We start from the raw sequence: 23229 nt of genomic DNA, 5'->3' as shown, positions 1-23229 counted from the left end.
GGTATGTGAGAAGGACCTGCCATGACGTCACGGTCATGTGACCGCAACGTCATCACAGGTCCTGCGCTCATACCAGCCCTGGGACTGGAAGCTGCCTCGTGCGGTACAGGGCCAGAACTTCATCGGAGGGTGAGTATATGTTTATTTTTTATTTTAAGTCTGTATACTACGTGACTATGTGCTGTATACTCCGTCACTGGGCAATATACTATGTGGTTGGGCAATATACTACGTGGCTGGGCAATATACTACGTGCCTGGGCAATATACTACGTGGCTGGGCAATATACTTCGTGGCTGGGCAATATACTACGTTGCTGGGCAATATACTACGTGGCTGGGCAATATACTACGTAGCTCAGCAATATACTATGTGCCTGGGCAATATACTACGTGGCTGGGCAATATACTACGTGGCTGGGCAATATACAACGTTGCTGGGCCATATACTCTATCACTGGGCAATATACTACGTGGCTGGGCAATATACTATGTGGCTGGCCAATATACTACGTGGCTGCCCAATATACTACGTGGCTGGCCAATATACTACGTGGCTGGGCAATATACTACATGGCTGGGCAATATGCTACGTGGGCTGTGCAATATACTACATGGCTGTGTTATATACTACGTGGCTGTGTTATATGCTATGTGGGCTGTGCAATATACTACGTGGCTGTGTTATATACTACATGGCTGTGCTATACACTATGTGGGCTGTGTTATATACTGCGTGGGCTGTGTTATATACTACGTGGCTGTGCTATACGCTATGTGGGCTGTGTTATATGCTACGTGGGCTGTGTTATATGTTATGTGGCTATGCTATATTTCTCTGCTGTATCTGCATCATGAATCGTGCTATGTGTTAAAGGGGGGGCCCACTGAGACTCTTTCTCCCGGGGTCCTCTAAAACCACAGCCAGCGCTGCAGCTGTTTAACGTAGTTAACAACAGCCGCCAGCCATTTGGAGGCTGGCAGCTGAAGTCGGCCGCAGCGCACACGTCGCCGGCTTCTGACGTCATTGTCAGTCGCCGGCGAGTGTGCGTTGCTGGAGGGAGCTCGCCGCATGGAGCGCTGGTCAGGTAAGGAGACTCTGTTTGTTTTTTTTTGTTGTTTTTTTTTTTGATAAGCTAACGGTGGACACACTGGGGCAATGCTGGAGACACTGGGGCAATGCTGGAGACACTGGGGCAGATTGCTGGACACACTGGGGGCAATGCTGGAGGACACACTGGGGCAATGCTGGACACACTGGGGCAATGCTGGAGACACTGGGGCAGATTGCTGGACACACTGACTGGGGGCAATGCTGGAGACACTGGGGCAGATTGCTGGAGACACTGGAGCAGGTTGCTGGAGACACTGGGGCAATGCTGGAGACACTGGGGCAATGCTGAAGACACTGGGGCAGATTGCTGGACACACTGGGGGCAATGCTGGAGGACACACTGGGGCAGATGATTGCTGGAGACACTGGGGCAATGATGGAGACACTGGGGCAGATTTCTGGACACACTGGGGTCAATGCTGGAGGACACACTGGGGCAGATGATTGCTGGAGACACTGGGGCAATGCTGACGTCATTGTCAGTCGCCGGCGGGTGCACGCTTCAGCTGCGTGGAGAGAGCAGGAGCACGGTCAGGTAAGCAGAACTTGTTTTTTTTTTTTTGCAGTCCCGATCATGCGTGTTGTCCTGACTATTTTTGGTAACCTTTGTGTGTAATGAGCCGGGGGGGGGGGGGGGGGGGGGGTTTGGCGCCGAACTCGGGAACAGCCCCGGGCGGCAAAAGCTCTAGTTACGCCCCTGGGTTCAACTATAACTCCCAAGCAGCATGCCCGCTGTCTTGGGGTCATATTCGACACCGAACTTTCCTTTACTCCCTATATCCGATCCCTCACTCGCTCTTGTCACCTGCATCTTAAAAACATCTCCAGAATCCAACCTTTTCTCACCGTTGAAACTGCTAAGACTCTTACTGTCGCTCTCATTCATTCTTGTCTGGACTACTGCAACTCTCTTCTGATCTGTCTCCCTCTTACCAAACTTTCTCCTCTCCAATGCATCTTGAATGCGGCAGCCAGGGTCATATTTCTGTCCAGCCGCTTCACCGATGCCTCCATCTTGTGCCAGTCATTACACTGGCTACCCATTCGCTACAGGGTCCAGTATAAACTCATCTCTCTCACCCACAAAGCTCTCCACAGTTCTGCACCGCCTTATATCTCCCCTCTCATCTCTGTCTATCTCCCTACACGTGCCCTCCGTTCTACAAATGACCTAAGACTAACATCCCCCGTAATCCGAACCTCGCACTTCCGTCTCCAAGTCTTCTCTCGTGCTGCGCCAGCTCTCTGGAATGCACTTCCCCAGACGATCAGGCTGATACCTAGACCTGACCTATTCAAGTGCACTTTGAAAACCCATCTCTTCAAACAAGCCTACCACATCAACTACTCAGTAAACTAACTTTGCCCTGTTCCCTCCTTCCAAATATTACTCTGAATCTGCACCCTACTTTTCATCTGTCTCCACACCCTCCATGCACATAACTGCACTTGATACTTGACTATTGCACTTAAACACACGGGCTGATGACCAGATCATGCAGCTTTGTATGAAAATCCCTATTTATTACTGTATAATTGCCAGACCTGAAATAACAAGCACTTTTCACCTATTGTGTCCCCCCATTTCCTTGCAGATTGTAAGCTTGCGAGCAGGGACCTCACCCCTGATGTCACTGTTTAAATTGTCTTAACTTGTACTGAATTTATTGTTTGTACATGTCCCCGCTTAATTGTAAAGTGCTGTGGAGTATGTTGGCGATATATAAATAAAAATTATTATTATTATTATTATCATTTTTGGGCATATATGACTACTGGAGGTGGACACTCAGACACAGTCCACTATGTCTGGATGTCTGCCTCCAGTAGTCATATACAGTAAAAACAATAGCAGTGTGATCAAAAACATGAGTTATTCACAAAATCTTTATACTAGTTTTTATTTCCAGCACTGGCAACATTGCACACTGTTTTCTAATTCAAAACATGAAGAGAAATGTAGATAATTTTTAACTACCGTATATACTCGATTATAAGCCGAGATTTTCAGCCCATTTTCTTGGGCTGAAAGTCCCCCTCTCGGCTTATACTCGAGTCATACGCAGGGGTCGGCAGGGGAGGGGGAGGGGGAGCGGGGGCTGTCTAATTATACTCACCTACTCCTGGTGCGGTCCCTGCAGGTTCCTGGCTTGCTGGCGCCAGCAGCTTCCTCCTGTACTGAGCGGTCACATGTTACCGCTCATTACAGTAATGAATATGTGGCTCCACCTCCCGTAGAGGTGGAGCCACATATTCATTACTGTAATGAGCTGTAACGGTGACCGCTCACTACAGGAAGAAGCTGCGGCGCCGGGAAGCAGGAACTGCACAACGCCAGGAGCAGGTAAGTATAACAGGGAGGGGGAGCGCTGCGCTGCGCGATACTCACCTGCTCCTCATTCCGGCGTCGCTCCATCTTCAGCAGTGGCATTCAGGTCAGAGGGCGCGGTGACGTGGTTAGTGCGTGCCCTCTGCCTGAACGTCAGTGCTGAAGATGGAGCGGCGCCGGAACGATCAGCATGTGAATATTGAAAGCACCGGGCCTGAGCGACAGAGAGGTGAGTATGTGATTTTTTTTTTTATCACAGCAAATAGGGCAAGTGTCTATATGGAGCATCTATGGGGCCATAACTTTTGTGCAGCATTATATGGGGCCATAACGTTTGTGCAGCACTATATGGGGCCAGAACGATTGTGCAGCACTATATGGGGCCATAACGTTTGTGCAGCACTATATGGGGCCATAATGTTTGTGCAGCACTATATGGGGCCATAATGTTTGTGCAGCACTATATGGGGCCATAACATTTGTGCAGCACTATATGGGGCCATAACGATTGTGCAGCACTATATAGGGCCATAAAGTTTGTGCAGCACTATATGGGGCCATAATGTTTGTGCAGCACTATATGGGGCCATAATGTTTGTGCAGCACTGTAAGTGGCCATAACATTTGTGCAGCACTATAAGGGGCCATAACGTTTGTTCAGCACTATATAGGGCCATAATGTTTGTGTAGCATTATATGGGGCCATAATGTTTGTGCAGCACTGTATGGGGCCATAACATTTGTACAGCACTATATGGGGCCATAATGTTTGTGCAGCACTATATGGGGTCATAACGTTTGTGCAGCACTATAAGGGGCCATAACGTTTGTGCAGCACTATAAGGGGCCATAACGTTTGTGCAGCACTATAAGGGGCCATAACGTTTGTGCAGCATTATATGGGGCCATAACGTTTGTGCAGCATTATATGGGGCCATAATGTTTGTGCAGCACTATAAGGGGCAATAATGTTTGTGCAGCACTATATGGGGCCATAACGTTTGTGCAGCACTATAAGGGGCAAGTGTCTGTATGGGGCCATAATCAATGTTTGTGCAGCACTATATGGGGCAAATATCTTTGTGGAGCATCTTATGGGGCCATAATCAGCATTTGCGCAGCATATGGGGCAATTGTCTGTATGGAGCATCTTATGGGGCTATAATCAGCATTTGCGCAGCATTATATTGGGCAAATATGTCTATGGAGCATCTTATGGGGCCATTATTAACCTTTATGCAGGATTATATGGGGCATATTTTAATATGGAGCATCTTATGGGGCCATAATGAACTTTATGGAGCATTATATGGGGCTCCTGATTCAATATGGATATTCAAAAACACAACCTACTGATGTCTCAATTTTACTTTTATTGGTATCTATTTTTACTTTTGACATTTACTGGTAGCTGCTGCATTTCCCACCCTAGGCTTATACTCGAGTCATTAAGTTTTCCCAGTTGTTTGTAGCAAAATTGGGGGTCAGCTTATACTCGAGTATATACGGTACTTTACAGAAAATAACAAAGAATGACCATTAGGCTAGTCTGAAAAACAGCAGTGTCTGCATTTGTCTTTACAAACTCACAATATGTTTTTTTTTGTTGAGGATTTAGCATTTCTGTGAATCACTAACCTAATATTTAGTTGTTACACAGTTTTATAGAACTGCTTCACATCTATGAGTCAACCAACTTCTGGCCCCTGCACATGTTATTCCAGCCCTGGATGCTTGGACTACTGTCATGACTCTGACAGGATGGTTCCGCCTCCATCCTGGTCAGGTCAGGGTTCATTCTAATCTGCCTCTCTTTGGTTCTGGGGCGGCTATTTAATGTTTGTTGTTCCTGGGTTTGGTGTCGGTGATACTTCCGTATACTCGGTTTGTGCTTGCTGACCCAGGTTACTCACCTGTAATCGTTGTGCCTCTGTGCTTGTGAGCTTTTGCTGTGTATGACCCGGTTTGTCCTCTGACTTTTGCCTCTGTATCTTGCATTGTACTGCCCTGTCCTTCCTGGTTATCTGACCTCTTGGCTTGTCTCTGTTTACTCTTTGTCTTATCCCTAAGTACTACGCTCTCATCTGGCTCTTGACCCTCGGCTATCCTTTGACTATGTTTACATTCTGTGCCCTGTACTCTGTGCTCCCAGCTGCCTTCCTCGGCCGCACGCACAGTGACTCCGCCCCCTATTATCACGTGACTGCTTAGTTCCAGGTCCTGCGCTCACTGCTTAGTCTCAGGTCCTTGCGCACTGTGTGCATTGTTCCTCTACTTCCTGCGCTCTTTCCCGTGCCCTCTAATAGCACCCCCTAGGCTTCGCCAGTGACGCCGTCTGTGTCATTACAACTGCATCCCACAATTTTTTGGCATTTGTTGGCTTTGCCTAAGAAATGGCATTTTTAATGACACCCCACATGTGTTCTACCTGATTAAGGTCCGGGGATTGTACTGTCCACTCCATAACCTCAATTTTGTTGGACTGGAACCAAGACTTTGCTTGTTTACTGGTGTTTTTAGGGTGGTTGTCTTGTTGAAACCCATTTCAAGAGCATATCCTCTTCAGTGTAAGGCAACATGACCTCTTCAAGTATTTTAATATATGCAAACTGGTCCATGATCCCTGGTATGTGGTGAACAGTTCTGGCACCATAGTAAGAGAAACATGCCCATATCATGATGCTTGTGCCACCATGCTTCACAGTCTTCAGAGTGTACTGTGGCTTGAATGCAGAGTTTGGGGGTCGTCTGACAAACTGTTTGTGGTCCTTGGACTCAGAAAGAACGATTTTACTTTCATCAGTCCACAAAATGTTTCTCCATTTCTCTTCAGGCCTGCTTGGCAAATTATATCAGCTTCAGTGTCTTTTTTTTAACAGAGGGACTTTGTAGGGACTTCTTGCTAAGAGATTAGCTTCACACAGTTGCCTTCTGTCACAGTACTCACAGGTCACTTGAGACTGTCTTTGATCATCCTGGAGCTGATCATTGGCTGAGCCTTTGCCATTCTGGCTATTCTTCCATCCATTCGCATGGTAGTCTTCCATTTTCTCCCGCGTTTCTCTGGTTTGGCTTTCCATTTTAACCCCTTAGTGACAGAGCCAATTTGGTACTTAATGACCAGTCCAATTTTTGCAATTCTGACCACTGTCACTTTATGAGGTTATAACTCTGGAACGCTTCAACGGATCCTGCTGATTCTGAGATTGTTTTTTTCGTGACATATTGTACTTCATGTTAGTGGTAACATTTCTTCGATATTACTTGCGATTATTTATGAAAAAAACGGAAATATGGCGAAAATTTTTAAAATTTTGCAATTTTCAAACTTTGTATTTTTATGCCCTTAAATCAGAGAGATATGTCATAAAAAATAGTTAATAAATAACATTTCCCACATGTCTACTTTACATCAGCACAATTTTGGAAACAACATTTTTTTTTGTTAGGGAGTTATAAGGGTTAAAAGTTGACCAGCAATTTCTCATTTTTACAACACCATTTTTTTTAGGGACCACATCACATTTGAAGTCATTTTGAGGGGTCTATATGATAGAAAATAATGAAGTGTGACACCATTCTAAAAACTACACCCCTCAAGGTTCTCAAAACCACATTCAAGAAGTTTATTAACCCTTTACGTGCTTCACAGGAACTGAAACAATGTGGAAGGAAAAAATGAACATTTAACTTTTTTTTGCAAACATCTTAATTCAGAACCCTTTTTTTTATTTTCACAAGTGTAAAAACAGAAATGTAACCATAAATTTTGTTATGCAATTTCTCCTGAATACGCCAATACCCCATATGTGGGGGTAAACCACTGTTAGGGCGCACCGCAGAACTTAGAAGTGAAGGAGCGCCGTTTGACTTTTTCAATGCAGAATTGGCTGGAATTGAGATCGGACACCATGTCACATTTAGAGAGCCCCTGATGTACCTAAACAGTGGAAACTCCCCACAAGTGACACCATTTTGGAAACTAGATCCCTTAAGGAACTTATCTAGATGTGTGGTGAGCACTTTGAACCCCCAAGTGCTTCACAGAAGTTTATAACGTAGAGCCGTGAAAATAAAAAATCGCTTTTGTTTACACAAAAATGATCTTTTTGCCCACAAATTCTTATTTTCACAAGGGTAACAGGAGAAATTAGACCACAAAAGTTGTTGTGCAATTTCTCCTGAGTACGCTGATACCCAATATGTGGGGGTAAACAACTGTTAGGGCGCACCGCAGAGCTTGGAAGAGAAGGAGTGCCGTTTTACTTTTTCAATGTAGAATTGGCTGGAATTGAGATTGGACGCCATGTCGCGTTTGGAGAGCCCCTGATGTGCCTAAACAGTGGAAACCCCCCACAAGTGACACCATTTTGGAAACTAGACCCCTTAAGGAACTTATCTAGATGTGTGGCGAGCACTTTGAACCCCCATGTGCTTCACAGAAGTTTATAACGTAGAGCCGTGAAAAAAAAAATTTGCATTTTTTCTACAAAAATGATCTTTTTGCCCACAAATTTTTATTTTCACAAGGGTAACAGGAGAAATTAGACCACAAAAGTTGTTGTGCAATTTCTCCTGAGTACGTCGATACCCAATATGTGGGGGTAAACCACTGTTTGGGCGCACCGCAGAGCTTGGAAGAGAAAGAGTGCCGTTTTACTTTTTCAATGTAGAATTGGCTGGAATTGAGATCGGACGCCATGTCGCGTTTGGAGAGCCCCTGATGTGCCTAAACAGTAGAAATCCCCCACAAGTGACCCCATTTTGGAAACTAGACCCCCCATGGAACTTATCTAGATGTGTGGTGAGAACCTTGAATGCCCAAGTGCTTCACAGAAGTTTATAATGCAGAGCCGTGAAAATAAAAAAATTTTTTTTTTTCCACAAAAAAGATTTTTTAGCCACCAAGTTTTTATTTTCACAAGGGTAACAGGAGAAATTGGACTGCAATAGTTGTTGTCCAATTTATCCCGAGTACGCTGATGCGCCATATGTGGGGGTAAACCACTGTTTGGGCGCACAGCAGAGCTCGGAAGGGAAGGAGCGCCTTTTTGGAATGCAGACTTTGATAGAATGGTCTGTGGGTATTATGTTGCGTTTGCAGAGCCCCTGATGTACCTAACCAGTAGAAACCCTCCACAAGTGACCCCATTTTGGAAACTAGACCCCCCAAGGAACTTATCTAGATGTGTGGTGAGAACTTTGAATGCCCAAGTGCTTCACAGAAGTTTAGAATGCAGAGTCGTGAAAATAAAAAATATTTTTTTTTTCACAAAAAAGATTTTGTAGCCCCCAAGTTTTTATTTTCACAAGGGTAACAAGAGAAATTGGACCCCAGAAGTTGTTGTCCAATTTATCTCGAGTACGCTGATGCCCCATATGTGGGGGTAACCCACTGTTTGGGCGCACGGCAGAGCTCAGAAGGGAGGGAGCACCATTTGACTTTTTGAGCGCAAAATTGGCTGTCGTGTTTGGAGACCCCCTGATGTACCTAAACAGTGGAAACCCCCCAATTCTAGCTCCAACCCTAACCCCAACACACCCCTAACCCTAATCCCAACCTCATCCATAATCCTAATCACTAACCCTAACCATAATCACAACCCTTACCCCAAAACAACCCTAATGTCAACCCTAACCATAACCCTAATCAAAACCCTAAATCCAACACACCCCTAATCCTAATCTCAACCCTAACCTCAAACCTAACCCTAATCCCAATACACCCCTAATCACAACCCTAACCTTAACCCTAATCCCAAACCTAACCCTAATCCCAAGCGTAACCCTAATGCCAACCCTAACCCTAATACGAACCCTAATCCAAACCCTAACCCTAATCCCAGCTCTAACCCTAACTTTAGCCCCAACCCTAGCCCTAACTTTAGCCCCAACCCTAACCCTAGCCCTAGGGCTACTTTCACACTTGCGTCGTTTGGCATTCCGTCGCAATCCGTCGTTTTGGACAAGAAACGGATCCTGCAAATGTGCCCACAGGATGCGTTTTTTGCCAATAGACTTGTATTGCCGACGGATCGTGACGGATGGCCACACGTCGCGTCCGTCGTGCACTGGATCAGTTGTGTTTTGGCGGAGCGTCGGCACAAAAAAAGTTCAATGAAACGTTTTTTTGTACGTCGCATCCGCCATTTCTGACCGCGCATGCGTGGCCGTAACTCCGCCCCCTCCTCCCCAGGACATAGATTGGGCAGCGGATGTGTTGAAAAACTACAGCTGCTGCCCACGCTGTGCACAATTTTCACAACGTGCGTCGGTATGTCGGGCCGACGCATTGCGACGGCCCCGTACCGACGTAAGTGTGAAAGAAGCCTAACCCTAAGTTTAGCCCCAACCCTAACCCTAAATTTAGCCCCAACCCTAACCCTAAATTTAGCCCCAACCCTAGCCCTACCCCTAACCTAACCCTACCCCTACCCCTAACCCTAACCTAACCCTACCCCTAACCCTACCCCTAACCTAACCCTAACCAAACCCTAACCCTACCCCTAACCCTACCCCTACCCCTACCTCTAACCCTAACCTAACCCTACCCCTAACCCTACTCCTAACCTAACCCTAACCTAACCCTAACCCTACCCCTAACCCTAACCTATCCCTACCCCTAACCTAACCCTACCCCTAACCCTACCCCTAACCCTACCCCTAACCCTACCCCTAACCTAACCCTAACCTAACCCTACCTCTACCCCTAACCCTAACCCTACCCCTAACCCTACCCCTAACCCTAACCCTACCCCTAATTTTAGCCCCAACTGCTGTTCTCCTGCCGGCCGGCAGATGGAGACAGATGGCGGGCGCACTGGGCATGCGTCCGCCATGTTCTGCTGCCGGCGGCCAGGAGGAGCAGCAAGAGGATCCAGGGACCTAGGTGAGTATGCTAGGGTCCCCGAATCCCCCTATTTCTCTGTCCTCTGATGTGCGATCACATCAGAGGACAGAGAATTACACTTTACTTTTTTTTTTGCGGTCGCCAGTAAACAGTTAATTACCGGCGATCGCAAAACAGGGGTCGGTAATACCGACCCCGATCGTGCTCTTTGGGGTCTCGGCTACCCCCGGCAGCCAAGACCCCAAAGATTCTCCCGGTGCCGGCCGGCGGGCGCACTGCGCATGCGCCCGCCATTTTGAAGATGGCGGCGCCCACCGGGAGACACGAGGAGCATCGGGGGAGCTAGGTGAGTATTGGGGGGCCACCTGGGACCCCTTTTCTCTGTCCTCCGATGTGCGATCACATCGGAGGACAGAGAAATTAAAAAGAGATCCCTTTTTTTTTTTTTTTGCGATCGCCGGTAAACGGTTAATTACCGGCGATCGCAAGTGCGGGGTGGGTTGAAAACCCCCCGAATCATGTTCTCTGGGGTCTCGGCTACCCTCGGCAGCCGAGACCCCGGAGAAAATCGGCCTCTGGGGGGCGCTATGGACTTTTTCCACAGCGCCGTTAATTAACGGCGCTGTGGTTTAAGTACCCTTAGCGGCCGCCGTTAAAAGGCGTATCGGCGGTCGCTAAGGGGTTAAAGCACTGGAGATCATTTTAGCTGAACAGCCTGTCATTGTCTGCATTTCTTTATAAGTTTTATCCTCTCCAATCAACTTTTTAATCAAAGTATGCTGTTCTTCTGAGCAATGTCTCGAACGACCCATATTTCTCAGGCTTTCCAGTAGAAATGCATGTACAACATGTCCTGGCTTCACCCTTAAATAAGGGCCACCTGATTCACACCTGTTTCTTCACAGAATGATTGACCTCACTAATTGATCTCCACACATCTATTATTTTGAACACATGCCCTTTCAATTAATTATTCTAATACACAGACTCAGGAATGTGCAGATCATGAATGTGGAGTCTGGAGATTTTCTTTGACTCTACTGCACCAACTGGTAAATTATTTGACAAGTGGTAATATAATTTATACCGAAAACAGTGATTAATCTGGTTAGTCATATTGGACTGCTATTTTTTTGAACAGTACTGTACGCTCGAAAATGATGCACATTTGCTCTGCCGGCACCATTATAGTCAATGGCTCATACATCCAAATCCCGTTTTGCTTGAGCTTTGGACACAAGCCTTGAAGGGACCCACGAACGTGAAGATAAGCGCAATCTGAAAGCACCCTTAGAGTATAAGTGTATTGGCGTGCTGCACATCCAGCGAAGTTAACCCTTTTATGCCATGCTTCAGCTCTTGTGAGCTTTTCCCAAGCATAGCAATAAAATAGGCAGTGACCAGGATGTTACATGTGCAAACAATCAATGATCACATCATCATTGTGTTATTCAGCAGAAAAGTAAGAAAGCGATCAAGCCCAGCGATCGATCATTAGATCATTTTGTGTCGTAAGAGGATATAGTGATCCAACAAATGTATATTGAATGATCAAGGGGATCTCAGTCCACATATGAACGGGTCCTCAGAAAAAAGTTCAAATGGTAGATAGATTAATCTGAGACCACAGAGAAAAATAGATCAAACTTGATTTATTCAAAACAACCAGTCATACAGGATGCCAACTTTTCGGCCATAGGTCTTTATCAGGGCACTTATCTAGAAAATAATATAAAGTAATTCAGTACAGATATTAATAGACATATCTCCACAGTAACTGGTTGAATACAAAACAGAAGAGAATACATAACGAAGGCAATCTCATATCATGAAAACTCCATGAACATAAGGTAAACACGTGTCCTGAAAGAAAAAAAAGGGGGGGGGGGGGGAAGAAAAGAAGGAAGGAGGAAATGAAACAAAAAAAGGGGGGAGGGGGAAGAGGGGGATGGGAAGACGAAAAAAAAGGTAGCAAAAGGTCACAGTGCAAATGTATCCTACACATGGGCACGGAAAAGGACACCCAGTTCCAGGTCCAAAAAAAGGAAGAAAAGCAATCCATCACCAATAGTGACCGCAGTAATAGCCTGTAAGGAAAGATAAATACCTGTATGTTGGTAACAAAGGAACTAAATAGGATAAAATAAGATAGATCCAAAAGGACAATGAGTACCAGAACAACCATGGCCCAGAAACAACAAAAAATAAGAAATAAAAGAATGTGGTAAGACGCCCTAACTAATTACCTGATAGGAGCAAATGGAGAGTGCGGACAACGCTGCTGCAAGGACCGGGTGTGACAGGAGACGGAAGAGCGCTATATTTATAAAGGGAGTGACCTCAGGAACCGGAAGAGAAAGGTACAATAATACAGCCGTACGCTCCTGAGATAATGAAGCCCGCATGCGCAATGAAAATCGGCCGACGGAAGTGGGGCAAAGCGGTCTACAAACCGGTACCCAAGTGTGAGGTAATGACAAAGCCAAGGTAGTTGAAGGGGCCGCATGCGCAATGCAGAGAAACTCCCGGAAGTGGGGCAGGGAAATAGCCAGCGGAGAAGTACGCAAGTTTGGGATATTAAAGAGCCCTGTACACATAACGATAGTGGCATGTCAACATAGGAAAGGATCCAAGTGTAATGAAAACGAATCTACATAGTAACATAGGAGAGGCTACACTGTATAAAGCAATATGCAAAGGAATAAAATGTAATTAGCTAAAGTAACAAAATCCACAAGGAATATAGCAGAAAGGGAAATGAAGGAAAAAGCACTAGGCCTAGATATATGGCACTTCCAATATCAATACAACCAAAGAAGAACATATAAGGAAGTTACACGCCCAATATAAAAATTCAAACAAATTTTATTAATATATTATAACATTAACATACATATAAATATAATTATAAAAAGGAACACAGACAAAGACACTGCCATGTTGATAGAGGCACTAAGCACTTTGAACATCTAGCACTTTTTGTAGACGTAGCCAGGATAAACCTTGTATTGTGTATACACGCTTTAACTAAATTTTATGAAGCATTCTTTGCTCGTATATTTTTATTTAAATATGTTGGTATAGTCTTGTAGCATTTATTTATGCACGTTGATCTATGTCACCTCTATTGGATATATCAATGGTGAATTTATTTATGACAGTGGCTGTTTTCTACGTATACTGAACATCTGTTTATATTGTATGGTGCTTATTCTTGGTACATGCCCGTGTTGGCAGTGTCTTTGTCTGTGTTCCTTTTTATAATTATATTTATATGTATGTTAATGTTATAATATATTAATAAAATTTGTTTGAATTTTTATATTGGGCGTGTAACTTCCTTATATGTTCTTCTTTGGTTGTATCATATAATCAATCAGAAGCAGAATCTATTATTGCCCAAGTAAATATACCGAGCCAATTTTTACATACTCCGGCTGATCAACTCAAGACTCGTGATCTTGACAGAGTGTACAGAAGAAAGACTGCATTACAATTACATTATGTTACACTCGTCGAGTATCATAAGAATCAGCGTATACCGAGGGGCCTTCGTGTCTCTCTCAGACCCACTCTCTTTTCAGAGAAAACAGATTTTTGTGAGAAATTTGAAGCCATCTTAAATAAATGTTCCATGGACCTTATTCTTTTGACGGTGGATTATCTACATAAAGAAATTCCTCTTATTGAAAATGAGATTTCTAGTATTGAATCGCAGCTTCGCAATACTTTATCTCAGGATCAGTTTAATAAAATTAAAACCCAAACGGATAAGACGATGGCGGAATTCCAATCGCAACTCCAGGAACGCAAACGACTCAAATTTATTCGTGACACAGACGATTCAACGCGGTGAAGTGTACAGGTGGACGAATAGAAATATGGAGACTACTGAACGAAGACCATCCAGATGCTGGAATTCCTCTTATTCATCTGGCTCAGAAAGTGACGGTTCTCGTTCATCCTTTCGTTCCTATCAGGGACGTGGACGGAATTCTAGGTCTAGAGGAAACAGACAGAATCCCCCCGGGACTGAACCCTCATCTACACGGATGCAGACTCGTTCTCAGGTATCAAGTGATCAACTTGTGTATAACATTTCTTCACATATACTGTATTCCATGGAACTACAGGTCTTACAAAAGGGCCTATCATTTTGCCCTACCCCTCCATTCAATGATTTTATCCTAGATCAAGAACTTAATCGGTTCTTTAGATCCCTACGTCTAAAGGTACACTTCGCAGGTATAATACCATCATCCCCATTATCCACTACTATTACTGATAGTAATATAGATAATATGGCTGATAGCTCTACACTCTCTCTTAAAAAATTGAATTTGAGTCAGCGCAGTACTTTCTCTCCACCTAGGACATATCATCCTGTAGAGACTTTCATTTCTCTTGTTAAGAAAGATGTACATCAAAAATTGACAGATATACAACAAGGTCATCTTCATATCAGAAATAATATGTCTAGAACTGAGAAGCTAGCCATTAACAGTCTGCGATCGAATAAACAACTGGCAGTTAACCCCTTAGTGACAGAGCCAATTTGGTACTTAATGACCAGGCCAATTTTTGCAATTCTGACCACTGTCACTTTATGAGGTTATAACTCTGGAACGCTTCAACGGATCCCGCTGATTCTGAGATTGTTTTTTCGTGACATATTGTACTTCATGGTAGTGGTAACATTTCTTCGATATTACTTGCGATTATTTATGAAAAAAACGGAAATATGGCGAAAATTTTTAAAATTTTGCAATTTTCAAACTTTGTATTTTTATGCCCTTAAATCAGAGAGATATGTCATGAAAAATAGTTAATAAATAACATTTCCCACATGTCTACTTTACATCAGCACAATTTTGGAAACAAAATTTTTTTTTGTTAGGGAGTTATAAGGGTTAAAAGTTGACCAGCAATTTCTCATTTTTACAACACCATTTTTTTTTAGGGACCACATCACATTTGAAGTTATTTTGAGGGGTCTATATGATAGAAAATAATGAAGTGTGACACCATTCTAAAAACTACACCCCTCAAGGTTCTCAAAACCACATTCAAGAAGTTTATTAACCCTTTACGTGCTTCACAGGAACTGAAACAATGTGGAAGGAAAAAATGAACATTTAACTTTTTTTTGCAAACATCTTAATTCAGAACCATTTTTTTTATTTTCACAAGTGTAAAAACAGAAATGTAACCATAAATTTTGTTATGCAATTTCTCCTGAATACGCCAATACCCCATATGTGGGGGTAAACCACTGTTAGAGCGCACCGCAGAACTTAGAAGTGAAGGAGCGCCGTTTGACTTTTTCAATGCAGAATTGGCTGGAATTGAGATCGGACACCATGTCACATTTAGAGAGCCCCTGATGTACCTAAACAGTGGAAACTCCCCACAAGTGACACCATTTTGGAAACTAGACCCCTGAGCACTTTGAACCCCCAAGTGCTTCACAGAAGTTTATAACGTAGAGCCGTGAAAATAAAAAATCGCTTTTGTTTACACAAAAATGATCTTTTCGCCCACAAATTCTTATTTTCACAAGGGTAACAGGAGAAATTAGACCACAAAAGTTGTTGTGCAATTTCTCCTGAGTACGCTGATACCCAATATGTGGGGGTAAACAACTGTTAGGGCGCACCGCAGAGCTTGGAAGAGAAGGAGTGCCGTTTTACTTTTTCAATGTAGAATTGGCTGGAATTGAGATTGGACGCCATGTCGCGTTTGGAGAGCCCCTGATGTGCCTAAACAGTGGAAACCCCCCACAAGTGACACCATTTTGGAAACTAGACCCCTTAAGGAACTTATCTAGATGTGTGGCGAGCACTTTGAACCCCCATGTGCTTCACAGAAGTTTATAACGTAGAGCCGTGAAAAAAAAAAAATTGCATTTTTTCTACAAAAATGATCTTTTTGCCCACAAATTTTTATTTTCACAAGGGTAACAGGAGAAATTAGACCACAAAAGTTGTTGTGCAATTTCTCCTGAGTACGTCGATACCCAATATGTGGGGGTAAACCACTGTTTGGGCGCACCGCAGAGCTTGGAAGAGAAAGAGTGCCGTTTTACTTTTTCAATGTAGAATTGGCTGGAATTGAGATCGGACGCCATGTCGCGTTTGAAGAGCCCCTGATGTGCCTAAACAGTAGAAATCCCCCACAAGTGACCCCATTTTGGAAACTAGACCCCCCAAGGAACTTATCTAGATGTGTGGTGAGAACCTTGAATGCCCAAGTGCATCACAGAAGTTTATAATGCAGAGCCGTGAAAATAAAAAATATTTTTTTTTTCCACAAAAAAGATTTTTTAGCCACCAAATTTTTATTTTCACAAGGGTAACAAGAGAAATTGGACCCCAAAAGTTGTTGTCCAATTTGTCCTGAGTATGCTGGTACCCCATATGTGGGGGTAAACCACTGTTTGGGCGCACGGCAGAGCTCGGAAGGAAGGAGCGCCGTTTTGGAATGCAGACTTTGATAGAATGGTCTGCGGGTATTATGTTGCGTTTGCAGAGCCCCTGATGTACCTAACCAGTAGAAACCCTCCACAAGTGACCCCATTTTGGAAACTAGACCCCCCAAGGAACTTATCTAGATGTGTGGTGAGAACTTTGAATGCCCAAGTGCTTCACAGAAGTTTAGAATGCAGATTCGTGAAAATATAAAATATTTTTTTTTCCACAAAAAAGATATTGTAGCCCCCAAGTTTTTATTTTCACAAGGGTAACAGGAGAAATTGGACTGCAATAGTTGTTGTCCAATTTATCCCGAGTACGCTGATGCGCCATATGTGGGGGTAAACCACTGTTTGGGCGCACGGCAGAGCTCGGAAGGGAAGGAGCGCCTTTTTGGAATGCAGACTTTGATAGAATGGTCTGTGGGCATTATGTTGCGATTGCAGAGCCCCTGATGTACCTAAACTGTAGTAACCCCCCACAAGTGACCCCATTTTGGAAACTAGACCCCCCAAGGAACTTATCTAGATGTGTGGTGAGAACTTTGAATGCCCAAGTGCTTCACAGAAGTTTAGAATGCAGAGTCGTGAAAATAAAAAATATTTTTTTTTTCACAAAAAAGATTTTGTAGCCCCCAAGTTTTTATTTTCACAAGGGTAACAAGAGAAATTGGACCCCAGAAGTTGTTGTCCAATTTATCCGGAGTACACTGATGCCCCATATGTGGGGGTAACCCACTGTTTGGGCGCACGGCAGAGCTCAGAAGGGAGGGAGCACCATTTGACTTTTTGAGCGCAAAATTGGCTGTCGTGTTTGGAGACCCCCTGATGTACCTAAACAGTGGAAACCCCCCAATTCTAGCTCCAACCCTAACCCCAACACACCCCTAACCCTAATCCCAACCTCATCCATAATCCTAATCACTAACCCTAACCATAATCACAACCCTTACCCCAAAACAACCCTAATGTCAACCCTAACCATAACCCTAATCAAAACCCTAAATCCAACACACCCCTAATCCTAATCTCAACCCTAACCTCAAACCTAACCCTAATCCCAATACACCCCTAATCACAACCCTAACCTTAACCCTAATCCCAAACCTAACCCTAATCCCAAGCGTAACCCTAATGCCAACCCTAACCCTAATACCAACCCTAATCCAAACCCTAACCCTAATCCCAGCTCTAACCCTAACTTTAGCCCCAACCCTAGCCCTAACTTTAGCCCCAACCCTAACCCTAGCCCTAGGGCTACTTTCACACTTGCGTCGTTTGGCATTCCGTCGCAATCCGTCGTTTTGGACAAGAAACGGATCCTGCAAATGTGCCCGCAGGATGCGTTTTTTGCCCATAGACTTGTATTGCCGACGGATCGTGACGGATGGCCACACGTCGCATCCGTCGTGCACTGGATCAGTTGTGTTTTGGCGGAGCGTCGGCACAAAAAAACGTTCAATGAAACGTTTTTTTGTACGTCGCATCCGCCATTTCTGACCGCGCATGCGTGGCCGTAACTCCGCCCCCTCCTCCCCAGGACATAGATTGGGCAGCGGATGTGTTGAAAAACTACAGCTGCTGCCCACATTGTGCACAATTTTCACAACGTGCGTCGGTATGTCGGGCCAACGCATTGCGTCGGCCCCGTACCGACGTAAGTGTGAAAGAAGCCTAACCCTAAGTTTAGCCCCAACCCTAACCCTAAATTTAGCCCCAACCCTAACCCTAAATTTAGCCCCAACCCTAGCCCTAACCCTAGCCCTACCCCTAACCTAACCCTACCCCTACCCCTAACCTAACCCTACCCCTAACCTAACCCTACCCCTAACCTAACCCTACCCCTAACCTAACCCTAACCCTACCCCTACCCCTACCCCTAACCCTAACCCTACCCCTACCCCTACCCCTAATTTTAGCACCAACTGCTGTTCTCCTGCCGGCCGGCAGATGGAGACAGATGGCGGGCGCACTGGGCATGCGTCCGCCATGTTCTGCTGCCGGCGGCCAGGAGGAGCAGCAAGAGGATCCAGGGACCTAGGTGAGTATGCTAGGGTCCCCGAATCCCCCTATTTCTCTGTCCTCTGATGTGCGATCACATCAGAGGACAGAGAATTACACTTTACTTTTTTTTTTTTTTTTTTGCGGTCGCCGGTAAACAGTTAATTACCGGCGATCGCAAAACAGGGGTCGGTAATACCGACCCCGATCGTGCTCTTTGGGGTCTCGGCTACCCCCGGCAGCCGAGACCCCAAAGATTCTCCCGGTGCCGGCCGGCGGGCGCACTGCGCATGCGCCCGCCATTTTGAAGATGGCGGCGCCCACCGGGAGACACGAGGAGCATCGGGGGAGCTAGGTGAGTATTGGGGGGCCACCTGGGACCCCTTTTCTCTGTCCTCCGATGTGCGATCACATCGGAGGACAGAGAAATTAAAAAGAGATCGCTTTTTTTTTTTTTGCGATCGCCGGTAAACGGTTAATTACCGGCGATCGCAAATGCGGGGTGGGTTAAAAACCCCCCGAATCATGTTCTCTGGGGTCTCGGCTACCCTCGGCAGCCGAGACCCCGGAGAAAATCGGCCTCTGGGGGGCGCTATGGACTTTTTCCACAGCGCCGTTAATTAACGGCGCTGTGGTTTAAGTACCCTTAGCGGCCGCCGTTAAAAGGCGTATCGGTGGTCGCTAAGGGGTTAAACCCGCCGATAAGGGCGGGGTGGTGGTAGTGATGGACAGGCATTATTATGTCAATGAAATACGCTCCCAATTGAGTGACCCTGATACTTACCCTCGAATTAAACATGATCCCACGCCAGCAATAACCAAAGAAATCCGTACTCTATCTCACCGGTTTTGTTCATTAGGGGTAATTGATAATAAACTTAGTGATTTTCTTGTCAACACTCACCCCATTTGCCCAGTCCTTTATACGTTGCCCAAAATTCACAAAAATCTCACGAATCCCCCTGGGAGGCCCATAGTGGCCTCCACGGGCTCTTTACTTTCTCCTCTCGCTATGGTACTTGAAAAGATTCTATCTCCTTCTTACGTGATACATCACATTTTGTCCTCTATTCGTAATTTCAATTCAGCACCTGTAGGGTGCTATTTAGTTACGTTGGATGTTAATAGCCTTTACACCAATATCAACAATCATAATGGGATTCAGGCTGTCGAGACCTTTTTGAATGATACAACCCAATTTCATGCAGACTTGAAGGATTTCTGTAGATCGTTATTGACATTGATTTTGACAAAAAACTTTTTTCTCTTTGAGGATGAGTTTTTTATTCAATTGAATGGTACCGCAATGGGTAGTAATGTTGCGCCCCCATATGCCAACATCTTTATGGCTGAGTTTGAATCTAAATTTATTTATACTAATGTACTCTTCCAGCAGTATTGTCCACCCTGGAAGAGATACATTGACGACATTTTTCTTGTATGGTGTGGTGACCTGGACTCTCTTCAGTCCTTTCATCAGTCCATTAACACTTATGTTGACAAATTGACCTTCTCCATTCTTTATGACCAAAAATCCATCTCCTTCTTAGATACTTTGGTAATTATTAATGAGGATAGAACCCTATCCACTGACCTTTATGTCAAATCAACCGACAAGAATAGTTTACTTTTGTTCACTAGTTGCCATCCTCGCCACATAAAACGTTCTCTTCCTAAATCACAATATAGTAGGATTAATCGGATTGTTTCTGATCCTGCGTTACGTTCTGTGAGACTGGACGAGATGGCCTCTAAGTTTCGTCATCGTGGTTATCCCGACAGGTTTTTGGATTTATCTTTGGATTCTTCATCCTCTACCACATCAGAACCTAAAGTTAATAGAATGGCATTTGTCAATACGTATCATCCTTTTACGTCAATATTTCAGGGACTGATACGTAAACACTGGCCTTTGCTGAGTTCATCGTATCCTAATATTCCTGAATTCCAAGTTGCCCCCCTTATGTGTCATAAGAAACCACCCAATCTTCGTAACCTTTTGGTTTCAGCCGATATTGGTAGTTCTAAACTAATTACGAAACAAACCTTTTTGGCAACAGCACGGAAGGGGACATTTCCGTGCTTACATTGCCTTCAATGTTCTAATATTACTAGGGGCGACACATTCACCCACCCTAGATCAGGGAAACGATTTCCTATTCGTAGTTTTTTTAGCTGTGATTCCACGTATGTCATTTATCTTATTAAGTGTCCATGCGGTCTCGGATATGTTGGCGAGACTACCCAGCACATCCGGGACCGCATTTCACAACACAAATCAACCATCAGGTGTAAAAAATTATTATTACCAGTACCAGCTCACTTTACGGCCCATAATCACAGCATATCACAGCTTCGATATCAAGTTATCGACAGCGTCCCGATAGCCAGAAGAGGCGGTAACAGAATTTTGAAACTAAAACAAAAGGAGGCCTACTGGATTCATGTTCTTCAAACCCTAGAACCATATGGCCTTAATAGGGAATATGAGACATTCTATTGAGGATAGACTGCTTCACAGTGGTATATTGGAGGGTTGAGAGATTTCGTTGTCTCTGTATACATTATGACTTGCTTTTTATGTTTATCTACTTTTAGGATGTATGTATATAGGTTTTAATTTATAATTTATTATTTATATGTTATTTTCCTGATATGGGTATATCACGTGATCCTGTGGTAATGTGGTTCATATACGTGTTATTATGCACTTAATAAGATTGTTCTTGTCTTTTAGACCTGATCCGGTGGTCCATCACCCTTTTGGTGCTCTAATCATCCTCTACAGGTTTGTGGTGCTTTCCTTCATTTCCCTTTCTGCTATATTCCTTGCGGATTTTGTTACTTTAGCTAATTACATTTTATTCCTTTGCATATTGCTTTATACAGTGTAGCCTCTCCTATGTTACTATGTAGATTCGTTTTCATTACACTTGGATCCTTTCCTATGTTGACATGCCACTATCGTTATGTGTACAGGGCTCTTTAATATCCCAAACTTGCGTACTTCTCCGCTGGCTATTTCCCTGCCCCACTTCCGGGAGTTTCTCTGCATTGCGCATGCGGCCCCTTCAACTACCTTTGCTTTGTCATTACCTCATGCTTGGGTACCGGTTTGTAGACCGCTTTGCCCCACTTCCGTCGGCCAATTTTCATTGCGCATGCGGGCTTCATTATCTCAGGAGCGTACGGCTGTATTATTGTACCTTTCTCTTCCGGTTCCTGAGGTCATTCCCTTTATAAATATAGCGCTCTTCCGTCTCCTGTCACACCCGGTCCTTGCAGCGGCGTTGTCCGCACTCTCCATTTGCTACTATCAGGTAATTAGTTAGGGCGTCTTGCCACATTCTTTTATTTCTTATTTTTTGTTGTTTCTGGGCCATGGTTGTTCTAGTACTCATTGTCCTTTTGGATCTATCTTATTTTATCCTATTTAGTTCCTTTGTTACCAACATACAGGTATTTATCTTTCCTTACAGGCTATTACTGCGGTCACTATTGGTGATGGATTGCTTTTCTTCCTTTTTTTGGACCTGGAACTGGGTGTCCTTTTCCGTGCCCATGTGTGGGGTACATTTGCACTGTGACCTTTTGCTACCTTTTTTTTCATCTCCTCCCCCACTCTTCCCCCTCCCCCCTTTTTTTGTTTCATCTCCTCCTTCCTTCTTTTCTTTCCCCCCCTCCCCCCCTTTTTTTTCTTTCAGGACATGTGTTTACCTTATGTTCATGGAGTTTTCATGATATGAGATTGCCTTCGTTATGTATTCTCTTCTGTTTTGTATTCAACCAGTTACTGTGGAGATATGTCCATTAATATCTGTACTGAATTATTTTATATTATTTTCTAGATAAGTGCCCTGATATGACTGGTTGTTTTGAATAAATCAAGTTTGATCTATTTTTCTCTGTGGTCTCAGATTAATCTATCTACGATCCAACAAATGTGTCATTCACAAGTGTTTACACCCATGCCCATAAGCCGGTGTTATATATCGTGCTTAGTTAAGTCGCACAGCCATGTTTGCATGCGTGCTGTGGGTCCCCTGAAAGTTCATCTTTCAGATATAACGCTCATTGGGAGCGTACGTCATGGAGAAATCTCCGATTGACGTCAGAGACATGCGCATCTGGATAGTTGAAGTCATCAGTAAAAGTTCCAAGAGGCGATCGCAGTGTGCATGCGGGGGGGGGGGGGGGGGGGAGGTGGGGGTCGCCATTTTGCTGGAGCCAATTCAGAACCGACTACATTATACTGGAATCACTGCGTTGAGAAACACGTGATGGTGTCTCCGCGGTGTTGGATGTTTTGGTCTCCCCGAGGCCAATCATCTGTGCCTTTATAGCCTTTTTACTAGGCACTGCTCCTAAAAGCCAGATTCCTACTCCACACTGATGAGGGGCAAAAACCCCGAAACAGCTGTCTGTGGATGGATACCATGCTTGGCATAGGTGGCTTTCCTTCATAGG

General features: G+C 44.5%; 1 long non-coding RNA gene across 1 annotated transcript; it reads left to right on the top strand.

Annotated features, from left to right (window-relative positions):
* Positions 1 to 13822: 13822 nt before the first annotated feature.
* LOC138658028 (uncharacterized) lies at positions 13823 to 22446 on the top strand. The gene is made up of 3 exons (XR_011317299.1): positions 13823 to 14362; positions 21500 to 21550; positions 22242 to 22446. It is a non-coding gene; the product is annotated as an uncharacterized lncRNA (long non-coding RNA).
* The last annotated feature ends 783 nt before the right edge of the window (positions 22447 to 23229 follow it).

Source organism: Ranitomeya imitator, chromosome 1, assembly GCF_032444005.1.
Source record: "Ranitomeya imitator isolate aRanImi1 chromosome 1, aRanImi1.pri, whole genome shotgun sequence".
Classification (NCBI taxonomy): domain Eukaryota; kingdom Metazoa; phylum Chordata; class Amphibia; order Anura; family Dendrobatidae; genus Ranitomeya; species Ranitomeya imitator.
This window is presented reverse-complemented; position numbering and strand designations above follow the sequence as displayed.